The 19,022-nt window shown below is 39.4% G+C and overlaps 1 long non-coding RNA gene and 1 pseudogene across 2 annotated transcripts; both read left to right on the top strand.

The window, feature by feature from the left end:
- Positions 1–114: 114 nt before the first annotated feature.
- On the top strand, positions 115–10,522 carry LOC103698876 (E3 ubiquitin ligase PQT3-like; annotated as a pseudogene). Its single transcript, XR_016399009.1, has 16 exons — positions 115–317; positions 630–729; positions 955–1,036; positions 1,221–1,387; positions 1,565–1,644; positions 2,049–2,114; positions 2,220–2,328; positions 4,621–4,668; positions 4,754–4,902; positions 5,028–5,192; positions 5,275–5,571; positions 5,970–6,011; positions 6,167–6,425; positions 6,615–6,737; positions 8,539–8,620; positions 9,946–10,522. The product of XR_016399009.1 is annotated as an E3 ubiquitin ligase PQT3-like (transcript).
- LOC149750914 (uncharacterized) lies at positions 2,567–4,401 on the top strand. The gene is made up of 3 exons (XR_016399010.1): positions 2,567–2,815; positions 3,695–3,739; positions 4,348–4,401. It is a non-coding gene; the product is annotated as an uncharacterized LOC149750914 (long non-coding RNA).
- Positions 10,523–19,022: the final 8,500 nt, after the last annotated feature.

Consider the following 19,022-nt stretch of genomic DNA (forward strand, 5'->3'; position numbering starts at 1 on the left):
TTCTATTGTTCTAGCTCAATATCAGGCCTGCTTTTTTAATTTTCGGCATTTTAAATTCAGTTTGCTGCTTTTTTTTCCGGGCAATTTGTTCATTGTGGTCAAGCTGGTCTGCAATTAGATCAGAGGAAGGCCGGAAAGGGAAAAAAAAATAATGGCTGTGTATTATAAGTTTAAAAGTGCAAAAGATTACGACTCTATTCTAATTGAGGGTCAATTCATATCTGTTGCCAATTTGAAAGAACGAATTTTTGAATTCAAGCATTTGGGAAGGGGTACCGATTTTGACCTCATGGTCTCCAATGCGCAGACTAATGAAGGTTGGTTCTTCTTCTAGACTAGGTTCTCTTGATTGGTTTATTCATGCAGTTTACTTGTAGGAGGATGGTTCAGTTCATTCAGAATTAATTGTCATTAGACTAAAAACTAATAAAAAAAGGATTGATTGGAGTATTTTTAGATAATTGTGCTTGAAAAATTAAGAGATAAGGGGTAATGGAGTTGGGGTGAGATTGTGGCTACTGTTCGATTGATAGTGTATCTGTTGAGTTACCTTGCTCGGAGCAATGTAGGTTGCTCTAATCTCACTCTGGATTTTTATAGACTCTGTGTTCTTCCATTTTCGGTTTCAGAATATGCAGACGAAGCTGCTATGATACCCAAAAATACATCAGTATTGATTCGTCGCATCCCAGGACGGCCACGGAAGCCCATTGTTACAGAACGAGACGAGTACTATCTCACACTCTGAATCTTGAGCATTTGATGAGCTCTTCTATTTGCATTTACATTATGCTTTTGCTAATGATTTTTAGATTTGGTTATGTGGGAGGGATGTAGTGTTACTGAAATATTTTGAAACTTTATTAGGATCAAATTTTGTAAGACAACTTTGAGACAATGTGGATGACTTTCCTGACTGGATTTTGATATTGAAAGTTTGCATTCCATCTGCAGGACAAAAGTTGTAGAGGATAAGTTAGAAGATCTTCCACCAGCAAGTAACACTTTGGTTGGCGACCCATCTACTGTGAAATATGTAAGACTAATAATATTTGAATATGATTCTCTAGGTGCTTAATTTTTTTTTCCTTCATTCTGAATTGGTGCCAGCCACCATTATCTTAATTCTTGAGTGGATAATGGGTGTATCTTTCCTGACCGTTCTCATCTTTGATTGATGGCAAGGATATTGATAATACACATTCAATCACATTTTGCAGCCTGAAGAATCTGAATGGGATGAGTTTGGTAATGATTTGTATGCTATTCCAGAAGTCCTTCCTGCTCAGTCAAGCAGTCCAGTGGTAGATGTTTCTCCTGCAAATAAGGTTGATGAGGATAGCAAGATTAAGGCTTTAATTGACACACCTGCCCTTGACTGGAATCGGTGAGACATTTAATTGGACCATTGATATTTCTTATATTTCAGTGGTTTTATTTTTTGGAAATTAAAAAGTTTAGAGAAGTTCGAGAGAATGGAGCAGCAATAGCAGTCACATTTTGTTTACCAATGAGGAATCATTTATAACATAATGTTTTTCACTGGGTCAATGTAACTTTGCAGTCAAACACAAGAAGGTTATGGTGCTGGAAGAGGCTTTGGTAGGGGAATGGGTGGGAGGATGATGGCTGGTCGTGGTTTTGGTAATCCCTTGAACACTTGTAGAACTCTTCATGCTTGTCTCTTTTCCCGTCTTTGTATAGCTTTTTATTCTTGTGTCATTTTCCTTCTTTGACTGTCTTACACTCAGAGCCTCACAATAACGTTAACTTTTTAAATTGAACTAGGATTTGGTTAATTGCATCTTTATATATGTATATTCCTCTAAAAGTAGCATATACTCTCTTGGTTCCTGTATATGTTTGTGATGATAGGGATTCCACAAATGCATTTTAGGATTAAAACATTTGCTATCCATTCTTTTGTAGACTTTTTGTTGCAAAAGCAGTCGAATTCTTAGTTTTATGATATATGTTGCATGTATCACTTTATTTTATCTTCCCATTTTCCTGGATACTAACATTTTCATTTTTCTCATTAAATTAAGGCCGAGGTGGGCTGGAGCGAAGGACACCTCCAGCAGGCTATGTTTGTCAAAGATGCAAAGTGCCAGGTACGTTTATAATATGTTGACTAATGAGGTCATTGTAATTAATTGTTTTCAGCATTTGCGAGCGCCAGTTAATGTATGTTAAGAGTTTTTTTTAATTTTGTTCAGGTCATTTTATCCAGCACTGCCCCACAAATGGTGATCCAAATTATGATGTTAAAAGGGTGAGACCCCCAACTGGCATTCCTAAATCAATGTTAATGGCAACTCCTGATGGTTCCTATGTGAGACACGGGGCTGAAATCGGCAGCCCTCGCCGACTTCAGCCCCGATTCAATTAGGGGAGGAGCCGGAACAGAGGATCACGTTGGCGATCCTCTCCGGCTCCTTCGGGGGAACAAACTGGGCAACGACGCCGCGGGTATTCTGCGGCGCCCCCCCAGCCAATCCGCGCCCAATTCACGGCCACGAATCTCGCCCGACCGCCGCGATTTTCGCGGCGGAGGGCCGTTACGGAGGGGACGATAAAAACCCCACCCTTTCTTGCCCTAGAGCACCACCGAGCCCTCTCTTCTCCCTCTCCTCCCTCGGTTCCCTCTTCCCAAGCCGCCGGCGGGCCGCCTTGGCCAACCACCACCACCACCCGAGCCTCCCCTGTTTTGAGACCTTCTTCCTCTTCGGAAAGCACCGCCGCCACCGCCGCTTGACCACCGAATCGAGCACCGGCGGCCGAGATCTTCCTCCTACTGCCTCTGCCACCGCCGGTAAGCCCTCTCTTGCCTTGATTCCATGCCAAATAGCATATTTTTCCCCTTTGCATCGGCCCACACCGAGACCCTTCTCGGTTCTTTCTCGACGCCGGTCACCGCAGCAATCTGCCGCCGGCCACGACCGCCCTACCGACAGTTGCGCCCCCACGAGCCGCCGGCCGGACCACCATCCGGCCACCTAGACCGACCACCCTGCCGCCCCCCTTCCTTCCCCGTTTTCCCATCACCTCTGTCCATGGGGAGATCGGGAAGGAGGAAGGCCCACTGTGGGCCGTGAACACTGTGATGGGCCGTTGGTCCCTGTCCACTGCAGGCCCAACTTGGGCCCAGTCCACTGCAGGCCCAACTTGGGCCCAGTCCAGTTCGGTTGGGCCCAGTTGGGCAGTACTCTTGTGGGCCCAACTTGGGTCCAGTTCAGATCCGAACCCGAACCTGAAACCCGAACCCGAAAACCGAACCCGTTTAGCCAATAAATGAAATTTTGCAGATAAGCTCTTGACAGTATATTATTATTTCACAAAAAGGATCTTCTGTATTTTGTATTTGATCCCTATAGAAAAGACTTATTACGTAAAGGTCCCCAACAATATTTATTTAGTCCCCTCACTCAAGTTTTATTATAGAACAGTACCCTGTAATTAAGTATTAGTCCATGCAATAAATTTTATTGCATACAGGTACAATTAGAAGCCAACATTGGGGGCCCTAGTTAGCTGAGTCTATGTGGGCCCATTGGGCCGTATCCGATATGGGCCCTATAGGGCCATGCCCATTATGGGCCAATTCTAGGCCCTGTTGGGCTATGTCCAATAGAATTATTTCTGGATTTTGCTTAGTTCTAAAATTAACAAGGAATTAATTAAATTTAAACAGGTGAACCTGATCCGTCTACCTGAAGTAGGAATCAAGCGAGAAGAGGTAAGTAACTTAATGCTTCAAAGTGCATTTCTCCAAATTATTTGGTAAAGTAATTTATTACTGGATTAAATTTTGAAATATGTTTTGTGTTTAGTAAATGGGTCTGGCATATTAAATTTTATTTGAAAATTATATTATATGCTCTGAATTTCGTGAAACATGCCTGTACAATTTATGAAATCTATTTTTATATTTATGCATTCTCAGCATGGCTATGATCTGTTCTGTTCTGGCCCCGCCAATGGGGATTATACGTTGGACCTGTCGACTTGTAATCTGTGAGGAACCGGTTTCGACACCGTGCCACCGGTGATTAGAATAGTGGTTTCTGGACACCGTTGCCATCGGTGACTAACAATAGTGGTTTCTGGCACTCTGTGCAACCCATTCTACCGGGTTACGTGGCCGTAGCCTATCATGTTGAGATTCTGGTATCAGAGTTTTCGGAAAAATGATAATAAGTTTTGAAAACAGCAAAACAATGATATTTGTGATTGATTCCAGACATTATCCTGTATTTTGATCTGTTATGCTCTGACCCTACTTTGAGGTATTTTGTTGCTTGCTGGGCTAGTGTAGCTCATTATTTTATTTTCTCTGTTTTTCAGATCCAGAGGCTTGATCGCACGGGATTGGGGAGTGCGTTAGATTTTTCGATGATTTCTTCGATTATGAGCATTTTAGTTAAATTAGTTTGGATATTTGAACTATGTTGGCATATGCTATTTTGAAATTTTGTAAGACCGCTTTTATACAATTTAAATAATTATGTCATCTTTGAATAGCTGCATCTGCTTTGATATGATCTGCTGCCTTGCGCGCCCGTGCGGCCCGCCGTGCGGGCGTGCGGCGTCTGCCGCGCCTCGGGCTTGGGGCGTGACATCCTATGCGTTGCCTGGTGGTGCTGTTGCTGTTCTTAAGCCAAATGAGTAAGTTGATGACTTCATGCAGTGTTCCTTGTTATTACAGTATTGTGATAGAAATGACAGCTGATGAGCAACTTTTCCTATATAGAGCTGCATTTGAGAAGGAAATTGAGGGGCTACCTACCGCTCGTCCTGTTAGTGATCTTCCACCAGAATTGGGCTGCCCACTTTGTAAAGAAGTAATGAAAGATGCTGTTTTGACTAGCAAGTGCTGTTTTAAGAGTTTTTGTGACAAATGTAAGTGTCTTGATGCTTTGAACTCAATTTTCTTGTGTTATATTATTTGGCACACGTAAAACTAAGAGAGCAAAGTTTTAATTTTTCCCTTTTGATCAATTGCCAATTTTATTTTCTTCCACCAGGCATAAGAGATTATATTATTAGCAAGTCAGTGTGTGTCTGTGGTGCTACAGGCATACTAGCAGATGACCTTCTGCCAAATAGAACACTTAGGGAAACAATTAGTCGCATAATGGAGTCAACAACCAATAGTACAGAAAATGCAGGAAATCTTGTTCATGGTCAAGGTATGAATACTTTTCGTGGTTTGTGATATATAGTTATTTGTATGCGGTTGATGGAAATGTCCTGTATCTTCTGGTCTTTCAGATATGGAGTCAGCTCGCCTAGTACAACCCAAGAACCTGTCTCCTACTCTTTCTGCTGCTTCCAAAGATGAACATAAACAAGTTCCTCCACTGGAACGTTCTCCAAATGTGAAGGAAGGGGAGGCTGCAAGCAATGTAAAGGCTGCAATATTTGAGACAAATACTGTGGAAAAGAAGGTCACTGCAAATGTGAATAAATCTGAAGCAATGCCGGAATCAGCGAGTGCAAAAGAACCATCACCTGAGAGTGCTCCAGTTCCTGAAGAAGGCCAGGAAAAGTTGATTACTAGAGAGCAAGGTGGGTGATCTGCACTTGCAATGCAATATGATTTTTTTTTAAAATTTGTTTATTGTCTACTAGTTGTCTGTCTAAGTTAGAGAATAAATATCAAAGATATGCACTGCAAATGGTAAGTGTTTGGAACTGTTGCAAAGGTTCCGTAGAACAAGTAAACTATCCTATGATCTCAGATCATCTTTTAGATTAATGTAGAATCTGTTTATCAAAAAGGGTGCATCCTAAAGTGAGAGGTTTTGCAGTTGGTGCTTGACAAAGGAATTCCAGTTAGTTATATTTGTCTGGGCCGGTAACTATGCAAGCCAGTGATTATGATCAATCACTGGTTTTATGAAAACCTTTCCTTTTGGTCTATTCTGTTCCCTTAAGAAAGCTATTTCATTCCTTTTTTTTACCAGGAAAGAAGAAGAAGAAGAAGAAGACACGGATGGCTGGTAACGGTTAGTGCATTACCTTTGTTTTGTTCTACTTTACTCAGTGGTACCAATCTTTTATCTTGTACATGCACTGCAAATCATCAAATGTTTTGTGTAGTACGCAAATCAAAAATCAGTCTGACTACTTTACCTTTGCTTCTTCCCTTTCCTGTCTGCAGCTTCTGACATGCAGTGGAGGGCTTATCAAGATTTTGGAGCTGAAAACTTTGCTGGGATGCCTTTGGCTGCTTCGGGCTACAACCCTTACTGGGCTGGTAGTGGAATGCCATTTGGAGTTGATGGATACATGGCATCTTTCACTGGTCCCATGCAATACATGGGTTATACGCCTGGCCCCTTTGATGTTCCTTTTGGGGGAGGTATTCTTCCACGAGATCCATTTACTGCACAAAGTTATATGATGCCAGTAGTTCCAAGGTATGCTTGGTAGTTACAAGTCCTTGTAGAGTTATAAGACATCCTCAGAGCTAGAAGATAAAGAGAGATTTTGAAATTTGAAACTATAACCAACTTTTTTTTTTGTCATAGTTCCCTTGATTTTATATGCGTAGTTCACTTACAGCATATGTGAAAGCTGCATAAATTGAAAAAAATATACATTTGCAGGGATCTGTCCGATTTAGGCATCGTGGGTATGAACCAGGGGCATGGATATTTGACCAGGGAAGAATTTGAGGCTAAGAAAGCTGATCTAAGATGGAAGCGTGAAATGGACCGACTCAATGAAAGGTAATTCAAATGGTTCTCTTTAGTTCTGTTTTTTTTTCATTTTTCTGAATTTGTTGATGTTTTTGCAATGCCAAACTGAAGTGTTGCTTAAATGTGTATATACACACAGACACGCACACGCATACGCGCACATGAACAAGATAACTGTGTTAGGCAGCTGAGGAGATTTCAGCTTCTAGGTCCTAGAATGGTGTTTGGTAATTTTCTGAAAATTATGCTGTGAAATTTATGTGTTCAAGGCTTGCTGTTTGTGGTTTAAATGGAATTGAAAGATAAGAATTTTAATGGTGTTATGCGAAAGCTAATATACACAATGTTACAGCTATAACATTACATGCACATGATACTCCTTGATCTTTTTTTTTTATTTTTCAATTTTAAGTTTCTCGTAGTGGTTTATTTGCTATATTACATGAGAAACTAGTAGTATAATTACTTATCAGATAAGATAAAATAGTTGACCAAAATATGCACATATATTCATAGGCATAGTGTAGATGGATGTAATCATGGGTAAATATTTACAACATGTAGAGAAGAAAGGCAGTTAAAAATAAAATGACATTATGTGGTAGATGCAATAGTTTAGTCCGGGCTTTTTCCTAATATATCAGCAGCTAGTTGCTATCCTATTTAACTCCTACGTTTTGTTTCTTAGTGCATGCGCCAGGGTTTGACGCATTTCTTCAATCTGCTCTTATTATCCATCTTTTTCTTAATTTATCTGAAGTATGGTGCAAAATTCTGTAGTTCATTATATTTGAAATCTCGCATATACTGGTAACACGACATGTTACATATTATGTCCTTTTTCATATTTTTCTTGATGTCGTTGTTTTCTAAATCTTAACCTAGGAATCTGTGAGTGTAAACTATCTTTGAATGCATTGAACTTTTATATCAACAAACAACCCATACTTCATGTCTGGGTTCTCTGTTTTAATCCTTGGCATCGATTTCTTTATATTTCAGGCCTCCTCTTCTTGTTTGGACCATCTTTTTTCCATTTTATGTCATCTTCACCTTTTTCCTTTGCTTTATTTTCCAGTGGTGCTATAAATAAGTGTTTTCCCTTCTGGCTCTTTCCTTACTCTATACGGCCTTGTTTTACCATAAATTTACCATAGATAAGTGTATCTTTGTTACCGCTTGCTACGCTCATCTATGCATTCTTGTAGTGAAAACTTGTTGGATGAACAAATTTTCTGCCCCTTGGCTCTTTTCGCACTGTCAGCTTCAACACGTTCCACTAGAGTGGCACTGCATGAGATATATTTTATTTTGACTAATATATTATGTATCTCTATTACTCCAAGGAGCCTTTATTCTTCCATCTTTTTATTCAGCAATCCAATCTTCAGTATGTATTGACATGCACTGTTCCCAGGGTGAATACCTATTGCTCACTTGTAATCATTCTCCAATAAACGACATCAATAATATACATCATGCTTGGTATGCCTCTCAAACCACCTGTAGTTTCTTGTATTATATTGGTGGGATTATTATTTCAAGCAATGCCTTAAAGATCCTTATCATATATCTCTATATGTATCCATCTTTATGTGTATGCATGTATATATACCGATATCTTCTGCAGCTTTATAACATGGATATAGAGAGTTTGATGCTGCTGTTTTTGCTTCCATCGTTGTAATACCAAGTAGCTTTCTTTTTATATCGAGTCATTCATGTCATTTTCATGGATTTTGATCCTCTGGAGGTTTCAGGGAATGCCCTTGTGCTGCTTGTGGATTTTGTTGTTCCCTTTTTTGATTGCTGAAGTTGCTGTTTGTTTCAGGGAGAGGGAGCGCTCCAAGGATAGGGAGCCCAGAAGGGAACCAAATGGAACCAATGGCGTTTCTTCATTGAAGTTGAAGCCCGTCCGTCTTCTTTTGTTGATTCATTTGCTTATTCATTTTTGTACTCTGGGTATCATCGTATCAGCATTAGAGCCCGAGTTGCGGCAGCTCCGGATGATGATAGGGGGAATAGGGTTATCAAGAAAAGGGGATTTCCCAAGGAGATCTGAGACCCCAATCAATATAAGCATTAGCAGAAGATGCAATTCTTCAGCATTAGTACTTTTAGGAGGGATTCGTTTTTCGCCAGAATAGGGCTTTTCCTTGCATATGCTGGAAGTTGTTATTGGTCTTGGTCTGATGTAAGATGTGGATTCATCTTTGGGCGAGTGACGGTTTGTGATTCATCCCTCGAAAGCCCTAGATTTATCGAGTCGTTCTTGGTGCACTCGTGCGGGACATGTATGCTCACTGGATCATGGTCATCACCAAGCTGACCATGGTCATGGCATCTTTTGGCTACCCATTTTTGTTATTTGGAAACTGGTCTTCAGGCAGCTGTAGCAAGCTATTCTCCTAAAGTTGGGCTGGTTTTCGTGGATGCAGCGAGAATGTACGGCTCCTTTCCATTACCTCATTCTCCCCCATTGCTACTTCCCCTTCTCGTGGAAAGAGGTTTGGAAATCTTGTTTCTCGAATTGGGGGATGGCGTTCGAGAAAGGGCAAGCCTCTGATGGCTTCAATTAGACCTGCTGAGCCACGAGAACGCAGGGAACTTGTTAGAGGACCCATTTGAGGGGTTTTTCCCCCTTCTTTCTAGGTAATAATAAATCATGGACATACGAGAAATCGTGAGTTCTTCCATACTTAGCTCTTCCGGAGAGCACCCTGGAAGCCAAATGGCTCTTGGCTTTGTGCTAGTTAGGGTTCGCCTGTAACTTACTTGGCGCCGTCCATTGCCATCATGAAGCACAGTTAGGTTGAAGCCATCTTTTATGTAGTCCTTCGTTCGGATCATTTTCGTCCTGGTGGACCCATCTTTCGTATAAGTGGATTATACTATGTCCCCTATCTCCACTGAGAGCCATACATGATGGATTCAATAAATTGTCACGGTGTTACATTGGCAGGCATTGTCTGCCTTCAAATTACTTCAGTCATTGGTAACTTTGAAGAGGGATAAAGAGTTTATGAGTCAATTGATCAGTTTTAGCAATGTATGATGTATTATAGTAGATGATGGAAAGACGTGTTAATTTGTAACTTTTTAAAAAGATTTACCTTTAGCCATGTTGTGGCCACTGGCCGAGGGCAATTGAGGCGTGTAATTTAAGATTTAGCATTGTTATGTGTTATTTTTGTCACGTTAGGTGCATGATGAGCTAACATATCGTGTTTTGGTTCAGAGGCTGACGTCCCAAGGGGCGAGCGTCGACCGGTCCGACCGAGCAGACCGACACGGCCCGCCCTGCGACTCGGGCCGCCACTCCCCGAGCCGGGCCGGGAAGAGAAGGGCCTCGGACCACGACGAGCCGCTGCCGGCCGAGACTGCCAAGCTGGATCGGAAGCAGAAGGGCAGCGTTTTCTCCCGCATCAGCTTCCCGCACTCCTCATCCGCCGCCCGAGGCGGCGGAGGCAGCAGCCGCGAGGGGGCCGGCAAGAAGAGGAAGTCGTCGGAGCTGCCGCTAAGGAACGGGCTCAGGGACCAGCACGAGTCGGCCCACCGCCGGTCCAGTTCGGACGGGCATAGGGACGAGTGGAAGGGGTCGAAAGGTGGCGGTTCGTCGTCGGTCGGATGTCGGAGGGGCGGCGACGGTGGGGTACGACAATGAGTCGAGCGAGGAGGATTATCATTTCAAGAGGAGGCCGTCGTCGTCGTCGAGGAGGGAGGCGGAGGAGGAGGGGCGGCCGGCGAGGGGGTCCAGGAAGAGGGAGACGCATGAGCGCGGGAGCAAGCGCCGATGATTGTGCGTCTGCCTCTGTTTGTGTGCGAGAGAGAGGTCCCGATTGTTTGTAACGACTGCAGTGATGAAGGGGGGCTATGCCCGAATTTTGTGCACCCACACCAAAGTTTTTTATATATTCTGAGGGACATGATATTTTCATAACAAATTATTTTCATAACAAATTATTGCAATTTGATCTTTTTCTTAATGTATTTCTGTGTTTGGCTGTTAAAACTCTAGTGTGAACTTCTTGGTATTGCTTTTTTTGCTTTTTTTTTTTTTTAAGTTCTTGGTATTGTTATTTAGAGAAAAGCTTTAGGTTGTTTTTTCTGTCTAGTTGTTTAAGCTACCACTGAACTATTTTGAAGGATGTGATATAGCCACAAGTTGATGAATCTGGCTAGAGGCAAGATGAATCCGAGTCCCAAAAATATCTGTTATGTTCTTTAAAAGATGATGATCTTGGATAATAATAAAAATAAATAATATATAGTATAGAATGTAAGTCTTCTAAAATATTTATAACACTATATGAAAAAGTATGGCTGGCGTAAGAGTAGCAGATGAAGCAACAATACCACCAACATCTATGTATGATATCACTGATCTGTATTGGTAGTATTATTTGTTTGTGGCATGTAAAGATTTCGAAAATTGGTCTGAAATAAATCAGGAATTCCATGTATGTTTGTGAATAATTGAACAATCTTGAATTGATTCTTTTATAGGAAATAATTTGAAGAATTATTTGGCAAAAGGGAAAAAAATAAAATTTGAGAATTTTTTGATATTTCTGAAAAATTTATTGCAATAGATTGGATTAGAGATGAGATCACTAGCTCAAGTTTCTTATCATCTCATGCACCAAATGAGTGTATACAATTTTAATAAAAAAAATGGTGTCACCTAACTTTTATGATTCATGAAGGCTATATAATCCTTTTGTAATATTTCTAATTATTTATGTTGCTGTTTTTCCGAGAATGTTAACATGAACCGCCTCCGTGGACCTGTAAGGAAATAGGCAAGGATCAGAGAGCTTGCTGAATTGGCTCTAGTCGGGCCCTCCAATGCTTCAGTTAGAAAGAATTTTTTGGTGGGAAGTAAAAAAGAAAAAGGATGATAAAAGTTTATTATTAAAAGTTTATTATTTTTAATGGGCTCGCCGCCGTGGAACTCTGTTCGAAGCTTTATAAAAAGAAAATGGAGGCCCTTACAAATCTGTCATATTAGGAGAGTTTCTAAGTGCCCTTTTTGTCGCTTCAAGAGAGATCTCTGCAGAATTTGCTTGTCGAATCGTTGAAAATCGATCTTGGGTAGTGGTTTACTGCTTTTCTTCCATCTTTTCTTGTGAGAAGATCAATTCTCTTACTAATCTTCCTTTTTTTCCTCTGCTGTGTAGAATGGATTCTCCATAGGAGAAGCATCTTCAGAACTATGAGGGGATGCTTCAGTTGGCCTTGCAAAAGGCCGGGAGAAAACGGCCGAGGTAGAGGCCAAAAATGGGTCCCTCAAGAGCTGGCTGGTAATTGAGAAGGATTGGACCCAAACGACCTTGCTCCGAGCAGCGGCGGTGGAGGAACGTTGCTTAATTTCAGGTCGCCCAGGTCGAGAAGAGGGCTTCCTGGGCCGTGGAGAAGTTCAAGGCATCGGGAACTCTCATGCGTAGTTTGCCCTCATCATGGTTGATTCCTTCGTGGAGGGCTTCGACGAATGTTGAAGCCAGATGTCGTGGCTCTTCCCTAGGCCAACTTTAGCGGTCTCGAACTAGCCGCATACGACAGCAACAAGGTCGGGGGCCAGAAAACAATGGAGAGGTCGGGGAGCCGTTAAGCCTCAAGCAATATGCTTTTGTAGACCCCCCTCTTGTGCTTTTTGGTGCCACCATGGAAGTGCAGGATAAGGTGAAGGATGGTCTCCTGCATTGGGTGTCCTTGCCAGAGTTCATCATCTTGAAGAACTATAGATTAGCTAATCCCAGTCTTTTCATGTTGTAGTGGTCTAGTTTGGTCTTTGACCTACTATGTAACCATATACTATTAATTGGAATGAAATTATTTTCAAGTCTGTCAGCCTAGTTGATCCCCCGATAAGAACCCGTGAGTGATAGTTCAAAGAAAAAGCAAAGGGTGGCTGCCAAGTCGGCTGCTCTCCGTATCTCACTTATTGTTTAGATGTTCACTCAAGGTCATTTTAAGGATGCTAAGATGAGACAAAGATGCATGGATATAAGTTTTCGAGGTCAGCCAGAAGATCAAAAAGATGAGATAAGGCCATAATAATTTCAAGTGATCAAGATCGGCTGAGAGCTTTGAGACGAGGCCATAATATCAGAATGCCTTTAGAGGTTAACTGAGGTGAAGACCACAAGATCATGATGAGACGAGATCACATCAAGATTAGCCGAGTTAAAATATTTGTAGAAAGCAGCTGAGATAGCCATGAATGCTTTGGATATATGATAACAACGCCTCTTGGAGATAGGCTGAAGTAAGATTAGAATTCCATAGTAGCCATAATGACCAAAGAAATAAACTGAAACGCCTTCTGAATATATCAGACGGTAAGAGCAGAATTCTATGAAGTACTTGAGGTCAACAGAAATACCATAGGTGCATACTGGAGATCACCTTGTCGGAGTAGAATATAATCCTTTACGATCCTTGATAAAAAAGAGAATACTTGATTGAGGATGAATATAAGGGCCAACAGGTCTGGTCGAATCTCGGGGGCAAATAGGCTTTCAGTATATATGAGGATGAACATAAGGGTCAGTAGCCCTGCTCGAACATCAGGGGCCAATAGTCTTGAGAATACATAAGGACGGGTATAAAAGCCAACAAGCCCACTTGAAAATATACGACGACAAGTATAAGGGCTAACAACCTGCTCGAGAATACACAAGAGCAAATATAAAGGTAATCGGGCTTGCTTGAACCTCAGGGGCCAAGAAGCCTTGAGAATATATGAAGATGCGTACAAGGTCCAATGGGCCTTAATTGGCAAACAATTCGAGTGATCAAATCGAGTGTGCCTCTTAGGCCGAGCTAGGACTTTTTAGATGGAGTGATCTTTTGAAGGCAGGGTTTTATGAAATGATATGACTTGCAACACTTTTGACCCGTTGGAGAGAAATTGAAACATGAGGATGATAGTGTTATTTTGATGATTAACAAGCAATTATCTAGAGTATGTTATAAGCTAAATCGATACTTCATTTATAAGTCTATTACTCTCAGTATATTTGTATAAATTGATATAGATACATTTCATTGTTCATTTGAATGAATCTAACCTTGAGATGCAGCAAAGTGTGGATTGAGTCGACCCAAAGGATGATTGGGTCGACCCCGGTACATCAAGAAAACATTTGGCACACTTCTGCAAAAATGGCAAAGATGAACAGTGAGTTGGGTCGACCCAAGGAAAGCATGAGTCGACCCAAACATCAAGATCCTCAAAACAAGACAGAACAATGGTTCTATGGATTCACTGAGAGGGTCGACCCAAGAAGTAGTTGAGTCGACCCAAGCTTGAGTCGACCCAAACCCTGAGAGGGTCGACCCAAAGGCAAGACAGAAAAGAAGACAGAAAATGGTTCTCTGGAATTACTGAGAGGGTCGACCCAAGTAGAAGTTGAGTCGACCCAAGTGAACTTTGAGTCGACCCAAAGAATGGTTGGGTCGACCCATGGGAAGGAAGGCTGAAATTCAAGTTTCTGTGTTTTCTGAGAGGGTCGACCCAAGGAATGTTTGAGTCGACCCAAGTGAAAGTTGGGTCGACCCAAGGACAGGTTGAGCCGACCCAAACACGGGCTGAAGCATAACGGCTAGTTCTGCAGATGTACTTTTTGTCCTTCCCAAAGTCAGTAACGGCTAGTTTTTGAATTCTAACCATTGGGGCTTGTCCAATGGATGTAGGAGACTATTTAAAGTGGCACTATTCATCAGATAGAACTACTTTTGCAAGGAATATCAAAGAGTACACAAGAAAACAAAAGTGCCCTAATCTTCTTCATCCAAGTGCTTCATTCAAGAATCAAAGAAAGGGGTTGAGCAGATTCAAAGAGTCATCAAGAGCTCCATCCTCCCTTGAAGAGTGAAGCATCCTTGACAAAGAAGAGAGAAGCCACTTCAAAGCGATAAATATTTTCTATACTCTTCTTTGTAGTTTATATTGTTTCATTTGCTCATTTAGGAGTTTAAATCTTCTTTCTTTATTTGTTAAACAACTTGTAAAGGTTGGTTGGTGAGCCCGGAAAACCAACGGAGTAGGTTGATTGGTGAACCCGAAAAACCAATTGTAAAGGTTCGTTGGTGAGCCCGTAAAACCAACAAAGGTTTTTGATGAACCCGGAAAACCAAAGTGTAAAGGTTCGTTGGTGAGCCCGTAAAACCAACAAAGGTTTTTGGATTGTGAGCCCGGAAAACAATCCAACTGTAATCCGCGGGATTATAGTGAATTCCCAAGGGGTCGCTTGGGGAGTGGACGTAGGTGCTAAGGAGAGCACCGAACCACTATACTTCTTGTTGTTTGCATTGTGATTTGTTTAAGTTCACTAACTCATCATTTAACACAAGTAAGATAGTTAAAATTAAAAGAAACCAATTCACCCCCCCCCCCCTCTTGGCTTGTCACCTTGGGCAACAAGTGGCATCAGAGCAAGGTGCTCCAATAGTACTCATTGATCTCACAATCAAGAGTTAAAGATCATGACAACCCAAGTGGGATGTTCTATGAGTGAGGGGCAATCCACAAATAGACCACCTCTATTTAATGGCACAAACTACACATACTGGAAAGCTAGGATGAGGATATTCATTCAAGCTTTAGACTATGAATTATGGTACATTGTTACTAGAGGCCCTCACTCACTCTCTCACACTATTAATGAAAAAGACTTAGCACAATTGAATGCTAATGCTATGAACATACTATATTGTGCTATCCATGAAACTGAATTTAATAAAATCTCTGCATGCTTATCTGCTAAGGAAATCTGGGATACTTTAGAAAATATTTATGACAAAATTCAGATTAGCTCACATGTGCTTCAATTACACACTAACAGTGAGCCTGCAGAAAAAGATGTTGAATCTCCCAATCCGGAAGAAAGAACAACAAATGAAGAATTCGGTGATGAAAACAAGGACCCATACCCAAACACCGAAAAATTCAAAAGCTTCCTAAAGACAAAGAAGAAGAGGAAGCAAGAAGAAAGGAAGAAAGAGATAAAAAGCAAGAAAGCCTTGACCAAGGAAGAGTCAAGCAAGAAAATAAAAGTGAGGAGCAACAATAATGATACTAGCTCCAAAGAACTACAAGAGGTAACTAACTTATGCCTTATGGCACAAGAAGATAAGGTAAAATCTGAATCTGATTTCACACCTAATGAATTTCAGGAAGAATTCTCTTATGATGAACTATTAAATGCTTTTCATGATTTGTATGGTGAATGTAGAAAATTAGCTACGAAAAATAAAAATCTTAAAAAGCTAAATCTGGAAATGTCAGAAAAAAGAAATTCTTCCGCTGAAATGAAAGACAAATTAAATTCTGAGAATGAACGCTTAAGATTAAATTCGGAAGAATTGATTCAGAAAAATCAGAATTTAATTAAAGAAAATCAAAACTTAAGTGAAGAAGTTAACTAATTGAAATCTTTTATTAACAAATTCACTGTAAGTTCAGAAAGATTAAAAACGATGTTTGAAAGCCAACATGCTGTTTTTGATAAATCAAGACTTGGCTGGATTCCTTTGCTCAATAATAAACTCCTAAAGAAAAAGGTTATCAATTCGCCAAGCAAACCATCAAATAAGATAACTTATTTCAAACATAAAAAGATTGGGCATAAAAACGTTACCTATGATTCTAATACGAATAAATCAAATGGTAAAGTTATTACGATTAAACAGATTTGGATTCCAAAAGGAACCATATGCACTAACCCTCAAGGACCCAAGCAAGCTTGGGTACCCAAAATGAAAATATGAGGGTGTAGATGTAGATGTGCCAAGCTACCCATGGAACAAATGAAATTTTCATACAAATGGGTGCGTTGACACATAATTAAAGATAGTCTCAATTTATTCATTAAATCTAGTATAAGGTTTAACATTCTACTTCGTGTATTGAAATTATCTTTTTATGAAATTACGATACTCTCTGCATCAAAGTTTTTTTTTTTAATGCCTCATATGTTAAATCTTATCTCAACGATTTTAGCATGAAACTTTCTAGTGCTTGCATCATGATAAGAAAACAATGAATGGATATATATATAACCTTCTTTTTCAAGTTTACAAAATCTAAATTCCCTCTCTAGTATAAACACTTGATGCTGATTTCATACCTTCATGTTAAAACTTTATTGAGCATAATACTTATGAAATCTTATTTCATTATTTGTGAAGGTATGAGTATAATTTATCATTATATCACTCATTCCTTATGTGATTATTTGAAATATATTATGTTTTACTCTATAAGTCGCATGTATGCATCATATGTTTCAATCATAAATGATTAATGTGTCGTGATCATAATGGGAATTCTACTAAAAAGTTTTATAACAATGGATTGTTTTTCCTTTATAAGTAATTCTCAAGACTATTCTAAAAATCTAAGATTAATAAATCTGATCTTTAAAGTGTTTCATTTAGTATAATCATTGTATCCTTGATTGAATGATTAATATCCTTACATAAAATTATCTCAAATTCTACTGATTAATGTTAACATGTCATGTTTAATCTGAGCATAAAAATATTCTAAAAGTATAAATATTAATTCCTTTGAACCATCTCCCATAAGTCAAATATAAAATCTTAATTAATCTAAAAGAAAATTGCCTATCTCTCTGAAACAAGATTATTTGTATTGAAAGCTGAATCATAACCAGAATTTTGATAGAAACAACTATTTAAGATAATTTGATTAAAACTTAACTGGTATATCTTATTGATAATTATCTTAAGCAAATAGAATCTAAGCTAAATTGCTTCTGAAAATAAGAAATTGGTTTGACTTTGATAAATCTTCTTATTGCCTCACATGGGTGTCCTTGAACCATATTATTTAATAAAATTATCTCTTTAGTTCAAGTGACTTGTGCTTGCTTATATTTAGGCAATCTCTTGAGTAAAGTGACTCAAATTCAATTATTGTCATGTCTCATGTTGAGTCATCTAGTTAAGAAATATGTTGTATGAATATTTTTGTATCCTAGAGAACCTAATGAATTGCCTTCAAGAAAAGAAAAAGATTTTGCTAATGATACAGAATTTGTGAGCAAGAAATTTCAACTTGAAGGACACCTCGATGAAAGATACAATAAACATTCCCTTGGAAACAAAAAAAAAGGAAGATTTTCTTCAGCCAAGGGTGTAAAGAATATAAAAGGTATTTGGCTTGAAGAATGCTAAATGCACTGGTAATCTAAACTCTTCTCTTGTGAGTTAGTTGAGCAAAATCAATAGTCTGAAATTATATGGTAGCATGATTAAACCTTTAATTGCTGATCATCTTGATATCATGCTTCATTCTCATGCTAGTAATGATTGTTTCATGGTGTGATTAAATTGAAGTTTACTTTTTCCTATATAATGCATAACCAGGAAATACACAAGTTTATGCCTCAAACCTCTAATTCAAAATAACTTGTGATAAGCTATGAATCATTGGGCATAATGAAAATGCTGTTTGCATGATATACATTTATATGCAGCATATAAGATTATTTCTTTATTCTGCTCTTTCATGTAAATTACTTGAGAATAACAAAAAGAGAGAGAGATAAAGAAAAGAAAATGGATATTATTCAAGAGAAGTAAAATCTAAGTAAAGGCAAATACTTCAATCTTAAGGAAAAGCAAAACAAGCATAATACATTCGGCACATTTGTGAGACTAGTGAAAGGGATAAAATCCGTAATTAATTACACTTAAACAGAGAGAGTTTGAAGTGAACATTTTAACATTTCTATATTGCTCATCATAGGGATGGTGCCAATGGGGAGGCTAGTGGTAGTACCCGGCACTATTTGACCCAACTATTCGGTGTAGGGTATATTAGGGACGGCACAAGAGGGAGGCTAGTGGTAGTACCTCGTGCCCCTTCCAACTCCACCGGATAGGGAGCAAATAGAGTATAGAGCATAAGAAGGTAAAAATGAAAGTATATAAGAAGAATCAAGTCAAATTTTTAATCACTTGAAAACACACTTTAAGGATGAAATCAGTGCAAGATTATATTTAAATAGGAGGAGTTTATTTGAAAAGAATTGATTTTGATCATTGACATGCTTGCTCTTAATACTTTAATGCATAACTTAACACATAATATATTTTGCATATGGCATGATGTCTTGAATTATGGGTTCTCAATATTTTGTAATGCTCCAATCATCTTTAAAATCTGAAAGTTGAATAAATTTGTAAAAAGGAAAAGAGAAGGATATCTCTATTTAGGCAAAATGAATTGATTTTGTTTTATCCTTCAACTTGCCTAACTTTGGTATATAATTCATACCAAAA

The sequence above is a fragment of the Phoenix dactylifera genome, chromosome 18, assembly GCF_051530095.1.
Source record: "Phoenix dactylifera cultivar Ajwa chromosome 18, Ajwa_hap1_PhDact_Kaust_v1.1, whole genome shotgun sequence".
Lineage (NCBI taxonomy): Eukaryota > Viridiplantae > Streptophyta > Magnoliopsida > Arecales > Arecaceae > Phoenix > Phoenix dactylifera.